The sequence below is a fragment of the Periplaneta americana genome, chromosome 13 (genome assembly GCF_040183065.1).
Source record: "Periplaneta americana isolate PAMFEO1 chromosome 13, P.americana_PAMFEO1_priV1, whole genome shotgun sequence".
In the NCBI taxonomy this organism is placed as follows: domain Eukaryota; kingdom Metazoa; phylum Arthropoda; class Insecta; order Blattodea; family Blattidae; genus Periplaneta; species Periplaneta americana.
Genome location: NC_091129.1, coordinates 117,796,258 through 117,822,491, shown reverse-complemented (window position 1 = coordinate 117,822,491; position 26,234 = coordinate 117,796,258). Strand labels below are relative to the sequence as shown.

The 26,234-nt window shown below is 35.5% G+C and overlaps 1 protein-coding gene and 1 long non-coding RNA gene across 2 annotated transcripts in view; one reads left to right on the top strand and one right to left on the bottom strand.

Annotated features, from left to right (window-relative positions):
• The window catches only part of LOC138711652 (procollagen C-endopeptidase enhancer 1-like), a 1,452,145-nt gene that overhangs the window by 1,304,981 nt on the left and 120,930 nt on the right, over positions 1-26,234 (top strand). The gene's annotated exons all lie outside the window — the stretch shown is intronic.
• LOC138711603 (uncharacterized) overlaps positions 20,571-26,234 on the bottom strand; it is a 29,823-nt gene continuing 24,159 nt past the window's right edge. The window contains exons 2-3 of the long non-coding RNA XR_011335407.1: positions 24,148-24,249; positions 20,571-21,630 (exon numbers count right to left, since the gene is read on the bottom strand). This is a non-coding gene — a long non-coding RNA (uncharacterized lncRNA). The remainder of the gene's footprint in view (positions 21,631-24,147; positions 24,250-26,234) is intronic.

Below are 26,234 nucleotides of genomic sequence, written 5' to 3'. Positions count from 1 at the left end.
AGTGATTACCGGACTGTCACTTGTGACTGATGACGGGTTAGTTATTGGTTTCCACCGCCAGGTGTCTCCCGCGCATGCATCTTCATCATACAGGCGCCATCACCATTATCATCACGAGCGGCATCTGTTCGAGGTCGCTCGGGATAGATCTCATTTCACGCTACTGTCCGGCGGTGATGTCGTGTCCAAGAATTCGATTATTTTACCTGTGTTGTCCTGAGTTTCTTGAACCAGAAGCACATGCCATGATGATCCCTCTGCGATTGTGGGTGGTGTTTGCGTGCATATGTTTCGTTGTAAGCCTCTGTGTGTTTTTTTTTTATTTCTATGTGTATCCCTATCAGTCTCTGTCTGCTTATTTAACATTTTTTAAATATGTAGAATCTTAAATTCCGCCGTACTTTTACCCAATAATGTAATTCTAAAATATAGACTGAAATAAATCCTACGTATATTTATATTACACATATTGCTTGGCATATAAATGCAAATATTTTAGAGCAGTGGATGACAGTGAAAGAAACAAGAAATCCATTACGCATTTCAACTCACTTCGTTATGTTTATTTGCAATGGAAAGCAAATATTTTAAATTCACTACATCCGACCGAACTAAAACACGCTCTTAATATAAAGAAATGTGTACTTCTCCGCACACCAATTGTTTTGGGTAATTCACAAAGGAGTATTAACAAACATTAACGAAGAAAATTGAAGTTAGTGTGATGTACGTTGTTGTGCGAGTATAAGAAAACAATTCAAAGTATATTAAAATTTATCTCATATTTGCTGCGAGCTTAGCAGAATGAATGTAATAAACTGACTAAACTGTTAATTTTTAAAATAACAAAAATATGAAAAGTACGAAGTTTTGAAACTGTATATAATTGCATAACTGCAGTTAAGATTTTAAAAAATCTCACTATGATGCTGCCCGATTATACGCCAAATTCAATGTTATACGCAAGTAAAAAAGTCCGAGGTTTGGGAATTCTTTGTGCAGAGTGGGAGGCCAGCATTGAACATTATAACATCTGTAATCGTCTTCACCGTATTAATGATATGCATCTTAAATTTGTAAGGAACCTGCACATTGAACAGCAACTGAGTCTACGTAGACTAAACATCAATAAGTTTTCTATTGCTCCCAACACTAAAGGCCGACAATTGAGGGAGATCTTGCAGAACAGAAGTTTTAATCATGGTGTAAATTACCTCATAAGGGCAAAGGTGTTATCCTGTGTCCTCAGTGCCACAAGGCAAATTCCTGGATGTCTTCAAAAGCAAATTTATCAATTTCAGAATACAATAATGCAATTAAAATGTCCATCAATCTATCTGCTGTTAGATCTGTGCCCGGCAGAATTTCAACACAACCCGTTGTAGCCATCCTGGCTGCAACGAGACGGAAACTCTCGGTCACGTGTTGGGATTCTGTCGAAAAACGGAGCTGCTGCGCAACAATCGACACCATAAGGCCAGGACCGGTATTGCTGATGTCCTCAAGCGTCTTGGATGGGAAGTACACGAGGAGATCCACTGCATTTCATCCTTAGATTCGAACAGAAGAGCAGATATTGTAGCCATCCACAGGACTCAATCTAAGGGAATAGTTCTTGATCCTACAATTCGGTTTGAGAGGGATGTCCTGCAGGCACAACACGTTGATGAGGAGAAGAAATCCATTTATGAGTCCTGCATCAACCCATACCTAAATGAGAAATATAACATTCCCACTAGTCCAGGCCTGAAAAACTCGCAAAGTAGGGGAACTATGACGTCAACCTCACTCCGCTTCTATTGGGGATGATCGACTTCCGCCCCGAGAATGAATGTTGATGCAGCCGAGCGTAACTAGAACGCCGTGACCGCACAGTTAGAAATGGTGGGTGGGGTAAAAGAGGGGAGGAAAGCAATCGCTCTCAAGAGCTACAGTTTTGCAGGCCTACACTATTCAGTGGAGTGTTTCTGGTCTTTTGTTTGGTGCGCGTGGCACACTTCCTAAATTCACATGGAATATTTTAAATGCACTCGGCCTCCGATTTTTTGAAATTCTAAAGATTTTATTGAATATTCTGAAGGATTCAGTCCAAATATGACACTACCATTTATATTTTGGTCATTGATGATTCTATTGGGTTTGTATTTCTCTGGATGTTTTACTAAACAATTGTTGTATTTAATGTTTTTGTCTTTCTGAATTATTCTGTAGTGCTTTTATTCGGATCTTTATGGTCACCCTCATTGTGGGCTGATTATTTTGTTAAAAATAGTTATGTGTGGAAATTCATTTCTTCACTCTGCTCTAAAATTCAGTTCTTCACTGGGTTCAGAGTTAATTACAGAGGATTCCAGATTAAAAAGTGTTATGAGTCTTACCTAGTCCACTATAGACGCTCTGTGTCAGGTAGATGTTCTTATGGCAACTGGTCATTTGATGGAATAGTCCCAATGCCCAATGCTTTCTTCTTAACCTGGAATCCTCTATAACAGTGATGTGAAAGCAAGCGGATTTTTCTGACCTTGAAGTCGTGCGCGGGCATTAAGCGCTAGGTATGCTACGTAGGAGGAATAAGCAGCCTGTTGGATTAAGAAAACAGTGGTGCACAAACTTCAAACGGAACGTGAAATTTTATGTCGTTATTTTTATATGGCTTCTTTCTGTTTGTTATTTTCTATATTGTCTGTAAAACAAAAGTACTAACACCAATTTCTTAGCCTAATATTGCAGTTGTGTTATAAACGTTAATAACATAATAAAGAGTAAAGAAGGAATATTCACACAAATTCCATAATAATACAATTATACTGTACCAAGTGAATTAAACACCTCATTCATCATAAAGAAAGTGTTATCCCAAAGAAAGACACTGAATATGGCATGATAAGCTGAAATTGATATTAATGGTATCTTTAGCCTTATAAAAGTAATCAAAACAATATTATAGTACAAAGCAAATTTGCCTAGGTATATGTTTTAACTGTAACTAATATTACATAATAAACCTCTTTTCGCATTATTGCTTTTAGGTTATATTGGTGCGCAACTTTCTTTTATCAGAATATTAAATTATCTCGAAATCTGCTGAAGCTATAGAGCTTAGGTTTTACCAACACATAGGTACATATCTTTTGTGTGTGATGTAACAGTATTTGCTTTGTTAATTCATTTCCTTACAAACATTTCCCATGCGAATATTTTCAAGCATTTTAATACACTATCTTCAGTAATAATTATTTACGATATATGAGATTTACGAAAACATTATTTTAGTACCTGTAAGGGTACTAAACAAACATATCTGAAAATTTCAATTGTCTTTTCTATATAAAAAAAGTTGAGAAAACATCCCTTTTGAATGAAAAAGCAAACTTGTGAAAAATAAACATTAAAATTAAAACTGTTCACACCTGTGGAGTAACGGTTAGCATGTCTGGCCGCGAAACCAGGTGTCCCGGGTTCGATTCCCGGTCGGAGCAAGTTACCTGGTTGAGGTTTTTTCCGGGGTTTTCCCTCAATATGACCAAATGCTGGGTAACTTTCGGTGTTGGACCCCAGACTCATTTCACCGGCATTATCACCTTCATCTCATTCAGACGCTAAATAACCTAATCTGTTGATAAAACGTCGTATAATAACCCACTAAAAATTAAAACTTACATTCTTATAATGCACTTATACTCCTCAGACGAACCTAAAAATTAACATGGATACAGTTTTAATAAATTCTCGTCCCTTTAGCCATTGAATCAGTGCTGGCCATCCCTGAATATAGCTCGACCAAGCGACATATACTACTTCTTTCGTCTCTCTCTTTCCTTTCCGCAGTTAATCGCTTAGGCTCTCCTGGGCTCTAAAGCGCGCGCTTTCTCCTATGGGCATCAGTTGACATCACTGCTCTATAGCAATGACTTCAACCATAATATGCAAATTCAATTATTTGTGGTTTTGTATAGTTCTTAAGTGATGTGTGGTTCGCACATCTGCATGTCCCCTAAAATCTAATTCGGAAAATTCGTCAAATAGTATTTTCAGCTATCGCGTGAATGGATGTGTCATTTACATGAACCTGTTTATTTAACTCTGAGCACCAATTTCTACTGCTCATTACACACAAGCCTACATTTTCATCGATTTTTCATGAAATAACGATTACGCAGCGGAATTTTGTAGGATGAATTGTCATCTCCATTGAAATATTCCAAGTCTGACCTCATCCGACCTCTGAGGTCTCATTTTTCACGATACGTGCCCTCCTTGAAATTATCCGAGGTTGTTTTTCCACGCCCCACCGCCCCAGTCTCCTCTTCCTGGCGGATATATTTCTCTTCCATCGTGTTACTATGTAAAATTATAGTAGAGTGTTTCAACTTGGAGTATGGATTTATGACGTAATTATTCCGGATGATGACGTGAATTTATCGTTCCAGACGATAGCCCGGAACATGAAGAAAAGGTCCGCGGAGACTCGTGATTCTCCTCCGGTCGCAATAATGGGAATGCATTTCCTCGTGTTTTTGGTCACCTGTGTGCTCCGGCATGGCAGTTAAGATATTGTTTCACTTATCGGGTTTATATGAATGGTGACGGAGAAAACGTTTCCACTAAATTGTTAAACTGGCTAACATTTAGTTTTACTCTGTAAGCTACTGCCAACTTTCATTATATCTGACTATTATTTTAAAATGTGATTTCTATGAGGTGTGTGTAGAATTTCTAATTGGTTTATTTTACGATACTTTATCAACTGGTATGGTTATATAGCGTCTGAGTGAGATGAAGATTATAATGCCTGCGAAATGAGTCCAGAACCTAGCGCCGAAAATTACCTAGCATTTTCTCTTAGGCCTAATTGGTTGAGGGTAAATCTCACTGCTTGTAGCTTTCCTGTATTTAATTTTTATGAAGAAAGTATTACATACTACTACTACATACTTAAAGGTAGTGCAAAAATAACTGATATTTTGGATATGTTTTCAGAAACTATATTTTTCCATTTATAAACGGTGTGCCAATACTACACTATTTATTTTTCTATATATGAATTGCCAGCAGGACTGAAGATTTTGAGAAATATATATATCATATCATATATCATATATCATGCCATGTCATGTCATGTCATGTTATGTCATATATCATATCATATCATATCATATCATATCATATCATATCATATCATATCATATCATATCATATCATATCATATATCATATCATATCATATCATATCATATCATATCATATCATATCATATCATATCATATCATATCATATCATATCATATCATATTTGAATTCTTCAGGTCTGGTCATGTACAAAATGAAAGTTTTAAGATATATAGGTTATTATTCTCTTTTCTAAAAATTGCCTTTAATGTATGATCCCAATGAACATGTCAAGCTGTGAAAGGAAAACGTGGCCGCTCTCTAGATACTAAGTTCCCTTCGGATATCTCCGCTACAATTCGGAGACAGGCGAGGTTACATGTTGTTGGACCACGATCGCGCTTGAGATGATCGTCCAGTGACGTTAATATTGTATTCTGTATAAAGTAGGTACAGATAATTGAATTTGAAATACAGTGAATCGTGAAATTTTATATCAGAAATTCGTTAATATGTGTCCTCAAGTTTAGTGGAACGTTGTTTTAAAATTTATAATATAATTTTATGACAATTATTATTCATTCAAAATAGAATTTGCGACTACAGAAAAAACGCCATCTCGCTGCGAGAATAAACTTTGATTTAGTATGTATTAATAGCAGTTAGTTTAATCGGACTTGAATACCACGAAACCTGCGACACGAATAACACAAAGATACTGGACTCTGAAGACGGTTGTGCACCACTCAATGACAGTAAACTTGATTGAACTTTTTAAAGTTATATGGTATGATATTGAGATTTTTATGCCCGACCATGCCGAAATGTAGTAATTATACACCTGGTAGCAGCCCTTTAATGGACCTCATTAAAGTACACTTATTCATTAAAGTTCAGGTGTTCCACCAATCAGAAAACACCATTGTAGCAATATGAAAGCGCAAGTATCGATTATTCTCGGATATGCAATCTAAAGACAACTAGCGAAACGTCACGGAGGCTGGAAATCCAATACTGTTGCAGAAGGTTATGTTCTGTTACTATAATAATTAGCGTTAATTGTAAATAATATTCAAATAAATTCAATTTGTCATCTCATTTTTCAATGTCTAAATCAATTTCAAGGTTATATGAAGATTAATGTCTATTTTACTCTCTAGATTATATCAAGGTCAATGACATTTGTCTCTCGGAAAAAATCAATACTTTCGCGTCTGCGCACATCTCACAATTTAGGTCAGTTCCGCTCCTCACTTACATAACCATAACATGAATACTTATGAATAATTTCAAGTTAGAAATATGGTCGAGCATAAAAAGTCGTATGAAACTTGCCTATAATGGTAATTAAGACGCTCGTATGAAAATTATGAAACACGCTTGCGCTCGTTTCATAAACAAACATACTCGCGTGTTAATTACTACCATTATAGGCTCGTTGCATAATGTACTATTTTGTTGTGCCTAATCTATAACATAATTTTACATTTGTTACTTTTGCTTATAATCATGTTTCTTTGTTCTGAAAAATAAGTGGGGTTATTACCTTCACTGAAAGTAATAGCGTCGTATGCGTCATAGTTTTATTTACTTGTATTTTTGTAAAACCTTGTCACAATTACATCTTTTGAAACGTACATTCCAAAGGAAAGGCTACAAATGATCAATATCTGAAAGATCAGTATTTCAGGTCAGTTTTAACTCATTTTGTTTTATTTGATGGCGTTAATTCCTTCACTTATATTATAGGTGCATATTACATATGGGCTACACAAACGATTGGAACTTTATGCCATGGTGCAAGTATCCGATAACGAAGAAAAATATGAACCTATCTACACGAAAGGACGATCTTTTTGTAAAGTTTATTTCCTTTCGGAAATCAGGCTAATACCAACGTCACCACAAAGAATAGATGAGGTAACAACAATAAAAAAGATACAGAATGGATAAAATGAAGGAGCGTTAGTGAAGAACTGCAGGATCCTATTTTACAGTTATTCTAGAAGAGGATAAAGTAAAAAAGGAAGGCGAGGGTATTCAGAAGCGCCAAATCCTTCCTTTGCTATCTGTATCCAGGAGGCCCTGCACTCGGGGAAGCATGGTCCCCCCGACCACTCAACTTGATATCTGAGACTGTCATTTGTCACCGGGCGAAATACACTGCAAAACGAGAAATGCAACTGGAGAGCGTTTTGCGGTAGATTTAGCTGTTCAGCAAATAATAAAAGATGCGCCAGCTGTAAATCCTTGAAATTTGGCTGGGATATTTCCCTAACATCTTTACGACTGTTGTGATATTTAAATATTTCTCTCCGTTTATGTTAAATCATGAATTGGGGTAGTTTATGGCGTTCCCTCCATATCATAAGCACATACGTGGAATTTGGTATCAGGGTTTGGGGATGAAATTTTTTACAGAGTGAGTAAAAAGTATGGAGCAATGCTTGTAACTATCTTATTTCTCATTTTATGGAGAAACTATTTATGCAATAGTTGTAGGTTATCAAAGAAGGAATATTATGAACATGTTTCTAAATAATATGCTTTTCATTTATAAAAGGTGTGCCAATGAGCCTGTTTTCTTAAATAGCACCATGTATTTATTTCCCCATTTTTGGATTCTTCAGGTCTCAGTACGTACAAAATTACTGTATGTATTTTTTCCATTTATAAATTACTGTTTTGTAAAAATTACCACTTCTGATGACAATGTAGGCCTACAATAGCGTGCAAATTAATCTGAACATGACATATTTTTACATTTTCTGTCATTGTTGGCCTCACAGCTGCTCATACCGCTTTAATTGACATCTGTAGTACGTGTAATTCCATTGCTGAAGGTCTATCATTATTTTTTTATAACATGTGACATTTTTCCTGTCGTTTTGTACTTATAAGCATTTCAGTTGTGTTGAAGACTTAATACTGCAATCCTGTGTACATTCTGTCGTCTTCACAAATGGATACAACTCCACGAAAACGGTCTAAAATTATAACATTAGCAGAGCATTCTTCTATGACACAGAGGCAAATCGCTGCAGAATGCCACATCGGTTTCCGATGAGTCTCATTTCGAGGTCCACGGCCACCGTGTTTCTTACGTACGGAAAAGATCCGAAAAAGTAACAGCAGCTCATCTCCAACAAGCACCCAAATACCCCCCTAATATAATGTTTCGGGGTTGTTTTATACATGAAGGGACTGGAGCATTAATACCTATCAAGGGAATGATGAATTCTGACAAATATATTCACTTATTGGAAACCAGAATCGTACCCCAGCTGCAAAAATCATTTCCGGATGGCAGAGGTGTGTTCCAACAAGACCTGGCACCATGCCATATGTCTCGAAAAACTACAGAATTCTTCAACAAGAAGAATATTCAGGTACTCCCCTTGCCAGGCAACTCACCCGACATCAACCCCATTGAGAACTTGTGGTAAATTTGCAAAAGAAGAATGCAAAAAATGGATTGTTCTACAAAGGAGAAGATGATTTCTGGCCTCATTGGTGTAAGGTTTCGCGATGAAGAAATGAAGAATATTTGTGGGAAATTAGTGGAATTCATGCCAAATCGTCTCAGAGCTGTTATTAGGAACAAGGGAGGCCACATAGATTACTGAGGTATGTCTTAGATCCTTTTTTTTTTATCCCGTTTGAGTGTTTTTGCATAAGTAATTAAGTTGTTCGGATTAATTTGCACGCTACTGTGTGTGTATTGAATAAAGGGAAATTTTAATGCTTCAGTACAAAAATTTGAGTAGGCTTTGGATTAAACAATTACAGGCAAAAGCTAATAGAAACAAGTAAATAAAATAATTGAATAACAATATTAATATTATTTAAATTCATAGTTTAAAAATGCACATTATAGGATATGCACCATTGAAATTTAACTACAATAGTAATACAATACATGGATTTTAAAGAAAGAAAGCCCACTAAAACCAAAATTAGCATTGTTGTGTTGTTTATCGTGTTGATTTCACTTCCCAAAAGGTGCTTAAAATTGTCCCCATTTACTGCCAAACAATGCATAAATCTGTCGTTGAAATTGTTTAATATTCTCAGCAACACTGTTCGACTGATCTGCTGAGATAGAAACCTCTTCTTGGCTCCTCTTTCTATCATCATAGCCGATCATCATTAATACTCGCATTTCAGTTCGTTGTCTTTCTGTAAGATTTGCCATGATTAAATATTTTCAAGAAGATATTGGCATGAAATAACCATAGTTATTCAATTGTTTTTATTAGTTTCATTCACTTATTTCTATTAGCTTTTGTTTGCAATTGTTTAATCCAAAGCCTCCTCAAAGTGATGTACTGAAGCATTAAAATTTCCCTTTGTTCAATACACATACATTGTCATTAAAAGCGGTAATTTTTACAAAACAATAGTATATGAATAGAAATATATATGATTTTGTACGTACTGTGACCTGAAGAATAAAAAAATTGGGAAATAAGTACACGACGCTATTAAAAAAAAACATATACATTGTCATCAAAAGCGGTAATTTTTACAAAACAATAGTATGTGAATAGAAATATATATGATTTTGTACGTACTGTGACCTGAAGAATCCAAAAATTGGGAAATAAGTACATGACGCTATTAAAAAAAACATATCATTGGCACACCTTTCATAAATGAAAAGCATAGTATTTGAAAACATGTTCAAATAATTCCTTCTTCGATATCCTACAGCGTTTGTATAAACAGTTTCTTCGTACAATGAGAAATAAAGTTGCAAGCATTGTTCCATACTCTTTACTCACCATGTGTAGATGTCACTGTACATGATTACTGGAAATAATACAGTCTGTTCGAAAATATGAGTGTCTCAATAACATAGGAATACAATTTATTTTGTGCGAGATCGTGCGTATTTGCTTGTTTTCCGCACAGAACCAATACGCGGTAAGTGTGAAATACCACATTCAGTATTCCCAACGTAACACACACAACAATTTCTCTCTTCTTACCGCTTAAGCGCGACATTCATTTTACTGCTTTAGGCTTTTAACATATTATTTTTAGAGACGTTTAACATAGTAATAATTATAAATTGGAAACTTACCACTGCAATTTCATCTAAATTGCAATGTTAATTATTGTTTTTAAATATTTGCAAAAATTAAGTAAAGTCTACCACTCCACGAAACTTATTGCATTCCTGATACAAGTAACATTAAGGAAGCCGTGAAAAATCAACGAGATTCCAGATGCCGATGTTATTACTGCAATATGTTATATAAATAATATTGTTAAAATATTAAAATGAAAAATAAATCATTACATAATCTTACCGTTTGTTTTAAGTTCGCATTTATAGACTGGGGGGAAAAAAAGACAGACGTATATCACGGCCTGCTGGAGTATAGTAAACACAGAAAACGTTTTACAGCAAGAAAGACATTTTGGTGTTCCGAAGTTGGCGTCATTAAACAGAAACCAACATGGATATTTCATTGCAACTAATTAGAAATTCGTCTTTCAGGTATGTAATAAACGATCTTGGCACAAAATAATGTACAATACACGAGCGGTATGTTTGTTTTCATGTTCTCGGAAATTAAAAAAGCTCAACTACTTTTCGCTTTTTCAATCTTTTCCTCGACCATGAAAACGTCAACATACCGCTCTTGTAACGTATATTACTATTGAGTTATTTTACAGTTGCAAATTGTAATAACTCCATTACTTTTAAATTGTATTGTGTTCAATTAGGGACTAGATTAATCTGTCCGAGTTAAAAACACTTCCTGTTTTTCTTTGTTACGGTGTGAGATGGACTTGGAAAGTATTCACGTGAAATATTTGTTTGACGTATCAAAGTTTAAAGAAATATTGAAATTAATTTTAATATAATCAAAATTAGTTTTCGGACACATACAGAGTGAACCGTAAGTGATGTGATTAGTTTCGGGGTGTTATTCTTTCAGATATTTTGAAGAAAGAAGTTTAATACAATTTTGCCCATTTTTGCTTCCTTTTAAAGACAAAATTGTTCTTATGACAAATTTCATAGCGTGTTTTGGGAAAATCATTGATTTAATTCCCAATATGCTCAATCAGTTTAAGAGAGTGGAGTATTATGATAATGAATGATTGAAATAATTTTAATTTTGTCCTTTAAATGTGCAGAAATTTGTTCAGAACAAATGTAAAATTGAAAATTCTTTTCCAGAACGGAAAGTTTAAATTTGTTAGTATCAAATTTCTTCATATTTAAAGGACACAACTGAAATTCTTACAATCATTTATCAACAGTAATCTCACTAGAGGTTTCGATTTATATAGAGAAGATCAAAACTCGAATGGGATTTAATTGACTATTGCACGATTAGAAGAAAGTATATAAAGATTAGAAGTAACGAAGTACTCCAATACAATAAAATATTAATTGACTTACGAAAATATAACTGTCTTCAAATGTATTATTGTACCATCCCAACATTACAAATATTAACTTACGCTAGATGGCAGTAGTGTGTTATGATTAGCTGTTTTCTTGTTATCAGTTGTGCCAACTGTGGAATCTTCATTAAGCTCTGTGGACGGTTACTAGTCAAGAAGGCTTTGTTGATTCAGTTTCATTTTTATTAAAACAGTTGCATTGCACTTCAGTTATCCGGATCCCAGTAATCAACGTCACTTGACAGATTTTCAATAAATCTTAGTATATTAAACCATAGGTTAAGTGTGTTTGAGAATAAGGTGCTTAGGAAAATATTTGGGGCTAAGCGGGATGAAGTTACAGGAGAATGGAGAAAGTTACACAACACAGAACTGCACGCATTGTATTCTTCACCTGACATAATTAGGAACATTAAATCCAGACGTTTGTAGCACGTATGGGCGAATCCAGAAATGCATGTAGAGTGTTAGTTGGGAGACCGGAGGGAAAAAGACCTTTGGGAAGGCCGAGACGTGGATGGGAGGATAATATTAAAATGGATTTGAGGGAGGTGGGGTATGATGATAGAGACTGGATTAATCTTGCACAGGATAGGGACCAATGGCGGGCTTATGTGAGGGCGGCAATGAACCTTCGGTTTCCTTAAAAGCCATTTGTAAGTAAGTAAGTATATTAAACAATCTCTAATACGTGACTATTCATAATATCATATAGCAGGAGCTATAACATAACCTAAATAATATAAATATGTGTTGGAAAAGTTTAAATTAGGGATGTTGAAATAAACAAGAAAAGTTTTAATTAACAATGATGAAATAAAAAATAAACATGAATAATTTAGAAGAAACAATTATTGAATGTACAATTTTAAAATTTGAATGTTTTAGTGATTCGTGGTTCAGTTGATGTTATATTGGACGTGTGCGTAAAAGAAGTGAACTCGTTGACGTACATGGTGTATTCCTCAACTTATTCAGGATTTTCGAATGGTGCTCTTCATTTATTTGTAAATAGGGTTTCAGGGAAGATGCATAGTTATAACCAGTGATCTTTATGAATTCTTGTTCTTGAATGCCAATGCGAGTCATATTTGAAACTGCTGTGCATCGACTGGAGTGGCTTGTAATGTTCTGTTTTTTTTTTACGTCCAGAGCAGTGCAGAATGAAATGTTAGCAAACAAAGAAACAAATGCTAGGGTAGTGATAAAAATAAACAAATGCTAGGGAAGCGATAAAATTAAACAAATGCTAGGGACGCGATAAAATTGTGAGATAAGCAGCCGTGATTGGTTGAAAGACGTCCTTTCGTACCTTTTTATTGGTCAAAAGTAGTATGACGTAGTTAAAGTGTAATAGTCATCATAATGCACTGCTGGCATAAATTGAATGGGCATATTGGGAATTAAATCAATGACTTTCCCGAAACACGCTGTGGAATATTTCATATAAAACAATTTTTATCTGGAAAAGGAAGAAAAAACAAGCAAAATTGTATTCAACTTATGTATTTAAAATATCTCAAAGAATAACCCCTTAAAATTAATTATATTACCCATGATTCTTTCTGTATATTCCAGGAATTTATTTCGAAAATAAAATAGGAAAGGATAACCAAATTTTGTATTAGCTTAATCACTTGGTTTCTTATAAGAAAATGAAATCACTCTACATGAAAAGAGATCATGTAGTATATTACACATAGATTTAACGTAAAAACAGGTGTAGACTAAAATATTAGCCGTTCAGAGCCGAAGTGGTGTTAGTCAAAATTGGGTAAAGAGGGTTAAAGTAAACATTCTGTAAAATACAGCGTAAAGTAGCAATTAATATTGAATTTATTTCAATTATTACTAGTCAGTGGATAGCACGAAGGACATTCTAATTTCTACTTTGCGCTATATTTTACAGAATTTTTATTTTAAACCTCATTACCCAATTTTGACTTACACCACTTATGCTCTGAACGGTTCATATAGTCTATGGTACATCTCTGGTATGAAATAAAAACACATGCATTTAAATATGAGTCCTCTGACATCATAACTCACAATATCCAAAAACTGGTTTTTTGGCAATTAAGTAAAAACTTGCATCTCATTAATTACCATTTAGCAGTAAATAATTTAAATATGTCATCTATTACTTACTTACTTATTTACTGCCTTTGAAGGAACCCGCAGATTCATTGCCTCCCTCACATAAGCCCGCCATTGGTCCCTATCCTGAGCAAGATTAATCAAGTCTCTATCATCATATCCCACCTCCCTCAAATCCATTTTAATATTATACTCCCATCTACATCTCGACCACCCCAAAGGCCTTTTTCCCCTCCTGCCTCCCAACTAACACTCTATATGCATTTCTGGATTCTCCCATACATGCTACATGCCCTGCTCATGTCAAACGTCTGGATTTAATGTTCCTAATTATGTCAGGCGAAGAATACAATGCGTGCAGTTCTGCGTTGTATAACTTTCTCCATTCTCCTGTAACTTCATCCCTCTTAGCCCCAAATGTTTTCCTAAGAACCTTATTTTCCAACACCCTTAATCTCTGTTCCTCTCTCAAAGTGAGAGTCCAAGTTTCACAACCATACAGAACAACCAGTAATATAACTGTTTTATAAATTCTGACTTTAAGATCTTTTGACAGCAAACTAGATGACAAAACCTTCAGAATATAATAATAACCTCATTTTCAAACACCCTTAATCTCTGTTCCTCTCTCAAAGAGAGAGTCCAAGTCTCACAACCATACAGAACAACCGATAATATAACTCTTTTATAAATTCTGACTTTAAGATCTTTTGACAGCAAACTAGATGAGAAAAGCTTCTGAACAGAATAATAACAAGCACTTCCCATATTTATTCTGCGTTTAATTTCCTCCCGAGTGTCATATATGAAAATTAAATCATTTTTAAATGTATTTATTTATATATTACATAGTCTAGAGTTCAGGAAAAAAGATCATGTATATTACACGTAGATTATACGTAAAAACACGCGTAGACGTGAAATATAGTCTCTGACACATCTCTGAATAAAAACACGTGCAATTAAATATGAGTTCTGTAAAATCATAATTCACAATATCCAAAAACTTGTTTTTTGGCAATTAAGTAAAAACTTGCATCTCACTAATTACCATTTTGCAGTAATTATTTTAAATATGTCGTCCATTAGGATTTTAAATATTTAATGCCTTTTTGAAGTAAAATTGTTTGTTTTATAAAAGTTTATGAATTATTAAAGAATAAATAATTGTTTGGATATTGTGAGTTACACGACTTTGCGTTAATTTAAATTAGTCCGTTTGAGAAGCACCGAATTCACATCCTCGTGACATCTGGGCAATACGAAATTCAAAACTACGTTAAACTGTTAGCGGTTTTGTGTTGTATAAATGCTGGCTTCTGCCTCCTTATGACGTAACACGCGTCGGTGGCAACGATCATCCGTCATGCCTCACAAAAAGTGCTCTGAAGTGCTCGCCAACCAAACATCAGCTACTCCACTCGAGCAAGCGGGTGCGGCTGTGGCATATGAATTGTGGCACAAGGCTGTAGTGTTGTATCAAGACTCTGCTCTCTCTCTTGTGTCAAGGTGTCGTAACTAAGGCAACAGCGGCGTAAATGTACTCCAAAGTGATACGGTAAATAATATGAGAAAATGTCGTGGGTTAGCTGTAGTACCTAGTTCTTACGGTAACATTATTTACAACTATAAATGCCCCTTGTTAATCAACGGGGGGTAAAAATGTATAATATAATAATAATAATTATTATTATTATTTATTTATTTAATCTGGTAGAGCTAAGGCCAGTAGGCCTTCTCTTCCGCCCAGCCAGAGTCTAATTCTAATTGAATACAATTGCTTACATAGTTATTACATTAATATCTAGATCATAAAACAACATGAAAGTAAATAACAAAAATTGGATAACTAATGTTAGTGTGACAATAATAAACATTGGTAAGAAATAGTTATAATAATAATAATAATAATAATAATAATAATAATAACAATAATAATAATAATAATAATGAGATAATTTAGATATTTATCTGTGATATATATATAACCATTAAACATTGAGAAACCTGAAACAGCTATTATTGTTAACAAGAATTGTTTGAAAAATATTTCCTTAATCTATCCTTAAATTGGTTTGGTGTCTGACAGTCCCTGACATTACTCGGTAGGGAATTGCAAAGTCGAGGAACAGCCACAGTGAAAGAAGGTGAATATGAGGATGATCGGTGGGAGGGAATGCATAATATTGAGGAGTGTTGTGATCGTGTGTCTAGGTTATGATGGGTGGATAAATTTTGAAAACGAGACGCAAGATAGACAGGAGTGGAGAAATGCAATATGTGAAAGAGAAGGGAAAGACAGTGGATTTTCTACGATCTTCTAGACGGAGCCAGGACAACATTTCGAGGGATGGTGTTACGTGATTAGCCCGGCGAATATTGCGGACGAAACGGACGCACATATGATGAACACGTTGTAGTCCCTGCGCCGAAGTAACGCTTAGGTCAGTAAGCAGAATATCACAGTAATCGAAGTGGGGCATCACGAGTGTTTGCACTAACATTTTTTTCATGGAAAAGGGTAGATATCAGCGTTAGAGCTATTTTATGAAATTAAGGGCCAATTTCACAATCCATATTTAAATTTAGTCCACACCTATGGAGTAACGGTTAGCGCGTCTAGCCGCGAAACTAGGTGGCCCGGGTTCGATTTCCGGTCGGGACAAGTTTCCTGGTTGAGGTTTTTTCCGGGGGTTTCCCTCAACCCAATATGAGCAAACTGGGTAACTTTCGATGTTGGACACCGGACTCATTTCACCGGCATTATCACCCTCAGCTCATTCAGACCCTAAATAACCTAAGATGTTGATAAAGCGTCGTAAAATAACCTACTAAAAAATATTTAACTTTAATTCTTCATTAAATTTTGGTTAAAGTAATACTTAGCGAAAGTTGCATTTCACCACACATTTAAGGACAGATTAGCGCGCTAATTAAGACAACACATAGCTCATCGGCTATGTTAAAATCGGCAGCACTTTGAAGAGAACAACCGCCAGGATCGCCACCGTCCGCCGTAAACGAACACGAGATGGGAGTACAGTCGCTAATGCAATTCAAATGGGAATTATGACGTGACGCCTTATGTAACAACTAGATGGCAGCGTAGTAAACCTGACAAAGGTTGTTAACCTCAAAGTCTATAAGGCCGACCTATATGGGTATATATGGTCTAGGGTAACACTTAGATTTAATGGTCCGATTTTGGCCACTTAGCTAATATAAGTCTAGGAAAAATGGCGGTGAAACTGAGCGTATTCTGAATCTCAGCGCTGAGCAATCTGACGGCATCACGCTGTTCCGAATTTCAACGATGACGTCACTGATGCTCCACCGCTGTCGCATCGGTTCCATCAACTTGCAGAGGTGGTGGCAGTCTCCATCAGCCGCCATCAGTGAATCTGATTGGTTCTTGTATAGGGCGGGAATTAGCAGACGAATAACATCGTGCACTGTTGTGTCATGGCGGTGTGTTCTGCTGTATTGTTTGTAATGAGCACAACGTAAAAACAATATGTTAATGGCTTATGAGCGAACATGTCAACGGACCAGTTATTACTACCGGTTCAAGAAATAAATTGTTTATGCTGTCTTTTCTTTGAACGAAATGACAGTACGGAAATTTCGCAAAATCTTGCTAGCGTAGCACAGACAACAACTTGTACAACCGCCATGACAGCCATCGAGCCTTCCAGCAGTTTTGTTCCTACTTCGCTGCAGCGTGACGTCATTGTTGTCCACCGGTCCGGTGGGATTCGGAATACGCTGAAAGGCAATGAATTATGTAGTTGATAGCAAAGTAGTGAATAATTAGGTTTTTCCTGTGAAAAATGAAAAAAAAAAAGTATTAAAAAAGAAATTACTTCGTTACTGAATTTAACAAAAAGTCTACTCTCCGTTTTCCTCGAGTAAAACTTCAGGTCTAGAAATCCTAGAAAAGATTCAACATAGACTGGAGACCGAGACAGAAAAGCGAATACATTGTCCATGTTTTGGTATACAGTTTAACATTCAGGTGTATTAATTACACTGAACAACAAGAATTTTGCTCCGACTTAAAGCAATGTGTTCTTTATGGTTTGTTGTTCGCTGAATCCGAAAATGCATCTCTTTTCTTCGTATCACGTAAGGTTTTGAAGATATACTATGATTTCACTTTTCGATAAGCGCTCCTCCAGGAAACATCTGGCGCGGGTTGGGGTATAAACCAAAACAAAAGCTAATGCATTTTATGCGTTTATGACTTATTTCCGATTTCTTATGATTGTTGGCATGTTCTTTTGTACTTCTAATAAATAAATAAATAGATATTGGTCCCTTCTATTAAGTAAATTCCTTAACAGTTGGAAGTGATGTCTGTGCAATGAACAAACAAGGGTGTGGTTTTCGGTATTTAAAGGAAAAGTTTACCAGTTTGAGTGAAGGCAAATTAAAAGAGGACATTTTCATCGGTCCAAAAATTCAGAAAGTTATGGCTGACCCTTTGTTTGAAGAAAAACTTTCCGTTACAGAAATAATGGCATGGCGTGTTTTCAAAGACGTTTGCTCAAATTTCCTTGGATATTCTAGGGCAGAGAACTACATAGAACTTGTTGTGGAGACCATGTTAAGTACATATGACAAAATAAACTGTAATATGTCTCTCAAAATACACTTTTTACATTTTCATTTGGATTTCTTCCCTCCTAACTTTGGAGCGGTAAGCGAAGAGTATGGGAAAAGATTTCATCACGAAATACCTGAAATGGAAAGGCGATATAAAGGAAGATCATCATCCAGCATGCTTGCAGACTATTGTTGCTACATTGTAAAATACAGTCCCGGGTCTAGTTATAAACAGAAGTCATCCAGAGAATTATTTTAAATGTAAGTTCAAATTCCGCCCAAACATTTGCTGAATTACAGTGCGTTTGATTTATTGTCATAGGAGCTACGACATGATAATGTTTAACGTGTGGCAAATAGATTCCTCGTATGGTAGCTCGGCAACGAAAGAACAAAAATGGCGAACGATACTACCTACCTAGACTTTATAGAGCCTTCACTTCCTAAGACGTAAGCAAAGAGGAGGAGTCACGCCGGGAATAACAGCGTCGCGATTGTAGTTGCGAATGCTCACATTTAAATACATTTATTTTAACAATATTTCCGTTCTCGTTCTCGTTGTCGTTTGCGTTCCCGATTTACTGTGGACCAGCCTTAACAGGGATGACAGAAAGTATAAGATCGGCTAGTTAGAATGCCTAATTCAGTAAACCATTGCAAAGTAAACATCATGCTTACGTTAGTGAACTTGGTGCCCATGTGTTTTCAACCGATGGAACAGTTTTTTTATATAAGGTTTGTGAAAAGACGAGAAAAAAAGTATTTTATAAGTCAACATGTGTCACCTACGAAGTAGATATGTGAGTTATATTAATATAATTTAAATTTATTGCTAAAATATATTAGCCTATGCCTTCTTAAAATTTATAATGTCTTTTTTCAAAGATTATTGTGCCTTTTTTTACGTTTTTATTGCCTTTTTTGCCTGGCTGTTTTAACTGTTACAAATACCTAAACATCCGAGCTCTATTTATGAATAGAAAATACCTACATAATAGTTGTTAGTTGGTGTATGACAAGAATAAGAAGTTATTTTGTTCTCTTGTTTGATTTTTTCATATGTAGTTTTGATGTTTTTAAAGTAATCCAACGATATATTTTCAATCAAGTTTAGACTTGCTAGGAAGGCGAACCCAGATCTCTTTCGTATAAAAACTATGAACACATGTTCTCAGTAATTCAGACGACGCGACATCTATATTTTGCGCACCTTTATATTCCTGTGGAAGGTTTTTTATTTCATCATCAGCTCGTTCTGTCAAGAGAGTCGCTCACAGAACAGAACTATGTAAACTCCCTCGCGGACGCTAATGCATTTGAAGCTTCAGACAGAATTTATTCCGCAAAATAGGGCGAGATCCTGAGTCCAGGTGTCTTTGTCACTTGTGACAGCGTTCTCATTTTTATACTCCTTCATTAGCAAGTCTCGTTACAGGAATTATTTCTACCTTTTATGTGGCTGTCACTCGGGAAGTGTTTGTAGGAACTGAAGCCAGTGGACGTTCGCATAAGCTGGGATGAATGTAAAATTTCTGACAAAAGGAGAACAAAAATTGGGTTACGGGATAATACGTCCGTCGCTACCAGCCGTTGTGTTACACCTTCTGAGTGTCTGGAAACGGTAAATATACAAATCCAAGTTTATGCGCTCGATTCTAACTTAAAATACAGGATGAATTAAAAAAAATATATTTTGACTTTATTTACAGTGCTCAAAGGTGGATGTACATAGAAATACAGGGATTGACGCTTTGTTTCACTAGAACAGGGCTGGGCACATTACGTGATTCTGAGAGATGAACGCTGTGTGCTTTAAAGAGCGGTTCTTCTGAGCGCTGTGACGTATGCATACTGTACGTTATTCAGTGTCGGTGCAGTGGTGACTCTGCTGTATGATGGCGAACTTTGAAGACGGAGCTTCCGCCCATACATTAAAGCGGCCCGCTACTCCCAATGCTTTTAATGTATCATGGGAGGAGGAGTTCTTTTTCGTAGAGAGCAGTGGATTAGCAAAGTGTTTAATTTGTCATAAAACACTCCAACTGATTAAGAAGTTCAAAATCCAACGGAATTATTTTTTACAACATGCTACTGAATATGACAAATATGTTGGTAATGAACTGCATAAATTAATACAACTTAAAGAAAATGTTTCTCAAGTACGTTATATTGGAGAATCTATTTGATATTTATATTACATTATAAGCTATATATTTAGTAATATATAATTTTAAATTATACAAATATGTTATATCATAGTATAGTATATTACAGTTCATGATATATCATATCATATCATATCATATCATATCATATCATATAAAGTTACATATTATATTATATTATATTATATTATTGTAATCCTTTATTACATATGTTTATATTATTAATACCCTACCATTATGTCTGACTCTAATCTTTTATGTTTATATTATTAATAGCCTATCGGTCTTACTAATAAAAACCCTATATACAGACGTTTAACTGTCTTATACTTATACAATGAGTAGCTCGTTTATAAGTCGTGTGTAAATTCCTTACTAATAATCACTACATACTTCGTGTATAACAGTATAACTGTTACACAGCTACGTCATAGTTTCGTCATTACTTCGTTGCGAAAGGTAATAGAATATCTGAGGTTCTCTATTGCATCCGGTAGAGCGCTCTAGTGTGACGTGTTAAATATCGATAGTATAACTGGCTCTAATCGATTACCACACTACATTTTGGTCAAAGAGTACAAGCTACAGCAATATTATTCTAATAATTCTATAATCTTTGGTTTGTTCTTCTGTGGTTACAAGGTAACCATCATCATAAAATGACAGTCGATACGAACAGCTGTTAAAGGGGCGGCCATTTTTTCGCTATATACAACGCTTAAACAAGGGGTTTCATGTGTATAACTACTGCAAAGCAATTCCTATTGTATAGTTACAGCCTGTTTATACGTCCATAGCTTATTCACGGTTTATTAGTAACGTTTTCTGTCTCAACTCTGCATAAGTCTCGTATAAAACAATGTTTATTAGTAAGACTGTATAATTATGTAATTATTAAAGCACTGTGCGTATGAGGTATGTAAATAAGCCTAATGATTTGTATGTGTGCATAGAGCGAAGTTTATTTCATTAAATTAATAAGAGTGTTATAAAGTCTGTACTGTACAATGGATTGATGTAATATCCTTATAATCTATTATGTACTGACAGACTGAATGAATATTACAACCGTGGCTCTTGTTATATTAATTCAGGAAAAGTAACTGTAATGTGAGTCCGCCACTGCGTGAGCGTTCTGCTCTGGCTTGCCTTGCGGAGCGAGAGCAGCTCTGGCCGGCTAAATGGAGCCGCTCTCATGCCCGGCCCTGCACTAGAATATGCCAAGAATACCTGCAATAAGAAAGTATACATCAGAGACAGGAACTTCCTTTTTCTATGTGCGAACTATATCCCTCTCGTTAACCCTTAACTCACTGATGATTAGGGCCGTGACATCGGTATATTTGTATTAGTTTGAAGGTGAACACACATCGCCGGACAGAATGTGGTCAACGTGTTTCAAGTACAGGCAGCGGAAGCGAGTTTGACACATGCCTAAGCAAGCACGTTCCGTGTTTTGTATAGTATTATTGCGTATTATAAAATCAAGACAATACAATCATTGTACAGTAGTGGCAAAAAAAAAAAAAACCGGACCGACCCTTGTAGATGATTTCAGAGCCTTCTTCACTCTAGAGCACGATAGATGGTAACTAAGACTTCCGTGGTTCGAATCCTTCCTGGGAAGGAAACTTTTTTTTTGTTCCTTATTCAAATTTATTCCCAATACTTTTCGATTGCAGCGATATTTTAGTACGTAATTAACTTATTATTCCCAGAACATGAATTTTACCAGACGACATCCGCAGAAGAATTATTCAAAGTCCAAACAGCTACTTTCAACATCTATATATATAATTTGAACTGGTAATGGAAATTACGGAAAAACGGCTGAACGGATTTTAATAAATGACCCGTCATTTTGAAGCTTGGCATCCAAAGATTTTCAGAAAAATAGTGACTTCCAGTGAAGCGTTATTTTTCCTACATAATTTTCCTATATTCCAAAATCCGTCTTCGTCAGTTTTGAGAACTAATTGCGTTTCAGCACGGCCGACTTGAACGGAGCATCAAGTCAACCATGATTTCAGAATAAAACAAAACACACACTACAATAAGCAATAGGCTATTACACGAAGGCCATAATCTGCTGGATTGCTCACATATTTAGAGCTCAAATTCAATTGGTTTTTAAAAACTTCAAGGATTACTAAAAGTAATTTACAGCTCTGATTCTGCGGTTTGTAATTTTCTGAGTACAGCTGTGTATTGGATATTAAAATCTAGAAAACTTGAGGGGGGTTTTATGACATTATTAGAAATGAAATATTATTATAGTTAATGCCATGACGTGACTATTTTTCATTAATTATATATGTTATATTGACAATATGAAAGTGAAACGTTTTGGGGTTATATAAGTAGATGTAGAGAATATTTGAAATCTTCATTTCTATAATTTACTGAGTGTAGTTATATGACGGTGTGGTGTAGATACTAATATGCATCATTCTCTTCAGTATTGACTCGAGAGAGCGCAAAAATTACAGTTCTTAAGGAAAGACCAAAAGGTATTACTTACTGATAAAATAAGAGGCCTACAAAATTTTGTAGTCTCCCGATCATTTCAGCAAGATTTCTTAGCAGGATGAAATGATTTTACCCTCTACATTTCAAGCTCTCCATGCAGCAGCTATACCAAGATCCTATGTGTATTATTCGAAAGCATAGGAAACGTGACATTTTTTTTTTTTTTTAACTTTCGCCTACAATCCACAATGACCTGAAATAGCTATTGCTGTACTCCCACATGAAAAACTCACTGATCGTCCTGACATTGTTACTGGCGTTTTCGCTTTGAAACTCAAAACCTAAAGGTGGATAGGTTTAAGAAAAAGTATCTGGCATAAAAAGAACCTTTCAGAGGGAGTATGTTTCATTATTATGGAAGCAAATAACTTTCAAAATGTCTAGTATTCTTCATTGAAAATAAATCTGAAAAATTTTATTTGAACGTCTAATGGACTTAGTTTGCAGCATTTGCTGCACAAGCCACTATTTTCTATAAAGGTGAGTCCTTTTCAGCGCTTTGCTTCTGTATTTGCTCTATACTTAAACGGTTACTTTCATCTGCGCCACTCTGTATTTAATAATTTTATTTGTTACTGAGTGGGTTCCTGTTTCATTACATTAACAATAATGAGAAGTTGGTTTTGCCAGCATGTACTTACTTGCCACCCCGATAGCATTTACACCGCTTGGCGGTATATTACCAACTGGGTCACTCGGTGCTTACAATAGAAATAATACTATCGAAGCTTGAATGCATCTGGCTAGATTGTTACAACTTCTTAAGCTGTTCCCTATGAGAACGATTTGAGCTCTTAAGCCAAGATTGCGGAGAGCACTTCCACTTGCATTACGAAGTGCACGCTCTATTTCTCTTGACCTCACCTGTACCGAATCTCCCGAGACCTGCACAATTCCATTAGAAAGAGAAGAAGAGACCAACCAGTTTTCTTTGCAGTCTGCGCTCGCTTCTTGATGTTTTGAGAGCTGTAAAATGACAGTCGTCCAGCGATCGTAAAAAAATATATCGCCGGACAAACACTTGAAAGTAGCTACAAGAGTACAACAATGACACACGTTGCCATGACGACGGAGGAGTGATCATTTTACTGTCGACAGCCAGTAGAGGCGCCAATATGTTGACAAGGCTCCGTCCGTCACAATATTGCAGCTCGTTTCAGACGGACACTTGGGAAAATACTTTCTTCGTCGTTGTCAAGAGCGTGTTTGAATGTTTACCTTTGAGAGAAATCTCGGCCCACTCGAAGGGATGTGACTCCACTACAATTTCTACAGCTGTTTAATGTGTTTGCCGTCTCTATCAAGGTTTCAGAGATATATCTGAAACGAAAGTAGCAAAGCAAATTAATTAACATCCTGTTTTATTTTAATCCTGTTAGATGATGAATATTATGATGATTTTGAACGATACGAAATAATCTTTGTAGTTTTGAAATAGTATGTGTTCACATTGATAGTCAACTAACTCGAATTAACATTATGTTGATTATTTGAAGTATAGATTCTTGTTTAGTCAACTGTCCGAAGACAGATCTGAACCCCACAAGTGATACAAATGATATATGAGGTAGATATGGGAACGATATATCGGTTTTTACGAAATACCGATATTTTCGTTTCGATATAGCGATATATCGATATCGAAATTTTGATTCAATATATCGTATAAGATATCGGTTTTCTCATAAATTTATCGATTTTTTTTTTTTGTGGAATTATTATCATTATCAACAACAACAAAATCCATACTACACAACTTCGATTGTACCCGAAAGATGGCGCTACTGAAGGTGGACAGTTACATAATTGTGCAACCTCAAACAATACCTTGTTCTAATTGGCTGGCCTGGAATTCGAATTCAAACTGTTATAATATGCAGCACCAAATTCAAAATGCAGCGTGTGCGAACGTGAGACAGACGGCAGGTTTATCTACTATTGTTTTAATATTGTTATTAATGCTCTCCAAGGCAGGAGCAACTCCCACCCTGAAGGGGAACCGTCTGACCTCAAAACGGATATCAAAACTTTTATTTCTATACTCTGAAATGGAAAGAGAAACAAGGATTTAATACCGATGTGACATTTGTTTACGTCTATGATTTCTATCCACACCTAGTGCTTCTATCCCTATAATCATCACCATTGTTATTTGGAATTTTCAAGTGTAACAATAACTTGCAGTGGGAACTTACTATCCTACTGCATATGGTATTGAAAATGCATTGTTTATTGTTACAATTTTACATTCCTGCTTTTGACTGTTATGATGTTAATTTCAATGGTAAAAAGGAATATTAAGATTTAAGTAATTTTATTGTAATGCAATAAATCTACGCCTGAAAATGCAATTTACTTACGGAATAGCGATATATAATCGTTTGATATATCGGTATATTTTCTGCGCTATATATCGTTTATCGAAATTAGGTTTGCAATATATTAGTATTTAATGTATTTCCTCCATCACTAATATGAGCCAACAAGGCTATGAAAATAATGGGGTAGTGTGGTCATTCCTTTCCCCCTCCATTGCATACATCACCGATTAACTACATAATCCATTAATCAGACTTCAGATGTAGGTATTGATCATCTAAATGTATTTATTTCAGATGTAAGTATTGATCATCTAAAGTTATTTAATTCGAAATTTAAGTAAATGTATTCCTCTTTCCTATGCGAGGCTATATAGGTTATACAAATTTTGAATCGGTTATAAGATGATATATTATGGAGTCCTCACCTGTGGAGTAACAGCGCGTCTGGCCGCGAAACCAGGTGGCCCGGGTTCTATTCCCGGTCAGGGCAAGTTATCTGGTTGAGGTTTTTTTTCCGGGGTTTTCCCTCAACCCAATATGAGCAAATGCTGGGCAACTTTCGGTGCTGGACCCTGGACTCATTTCACCGGCATTATCACCTTCATTTCATTCAGACGCTAAATAACCTAAGATGTTGATAAAGCGCCGTAAAATAACCTACTTAAAATAAGGATTAATCCTTTGTGGAGGTATTAGCAACGTTCAGGAAATCTTTGTTACGAAAGAAAATAGCCAACTTAGGACAATCAAAACCCCATGTAGACCTCCGTTTGTTAATTTAGGTATTTTTGAATATTAATATTCATTATACAGTATGATTCAGAAGAAGTTACTACCACTTACCGAGCTTATTTCCGAATACATTCTGAGCAAAAATGTCATATAAATATGTGTCCCAATCTCAAAATTTTCAGAGTTACACTAATTTGAAATTGTTTGAATAATACCATTATTCTTTAGTTTTAAGGGCAAAATTATATTACA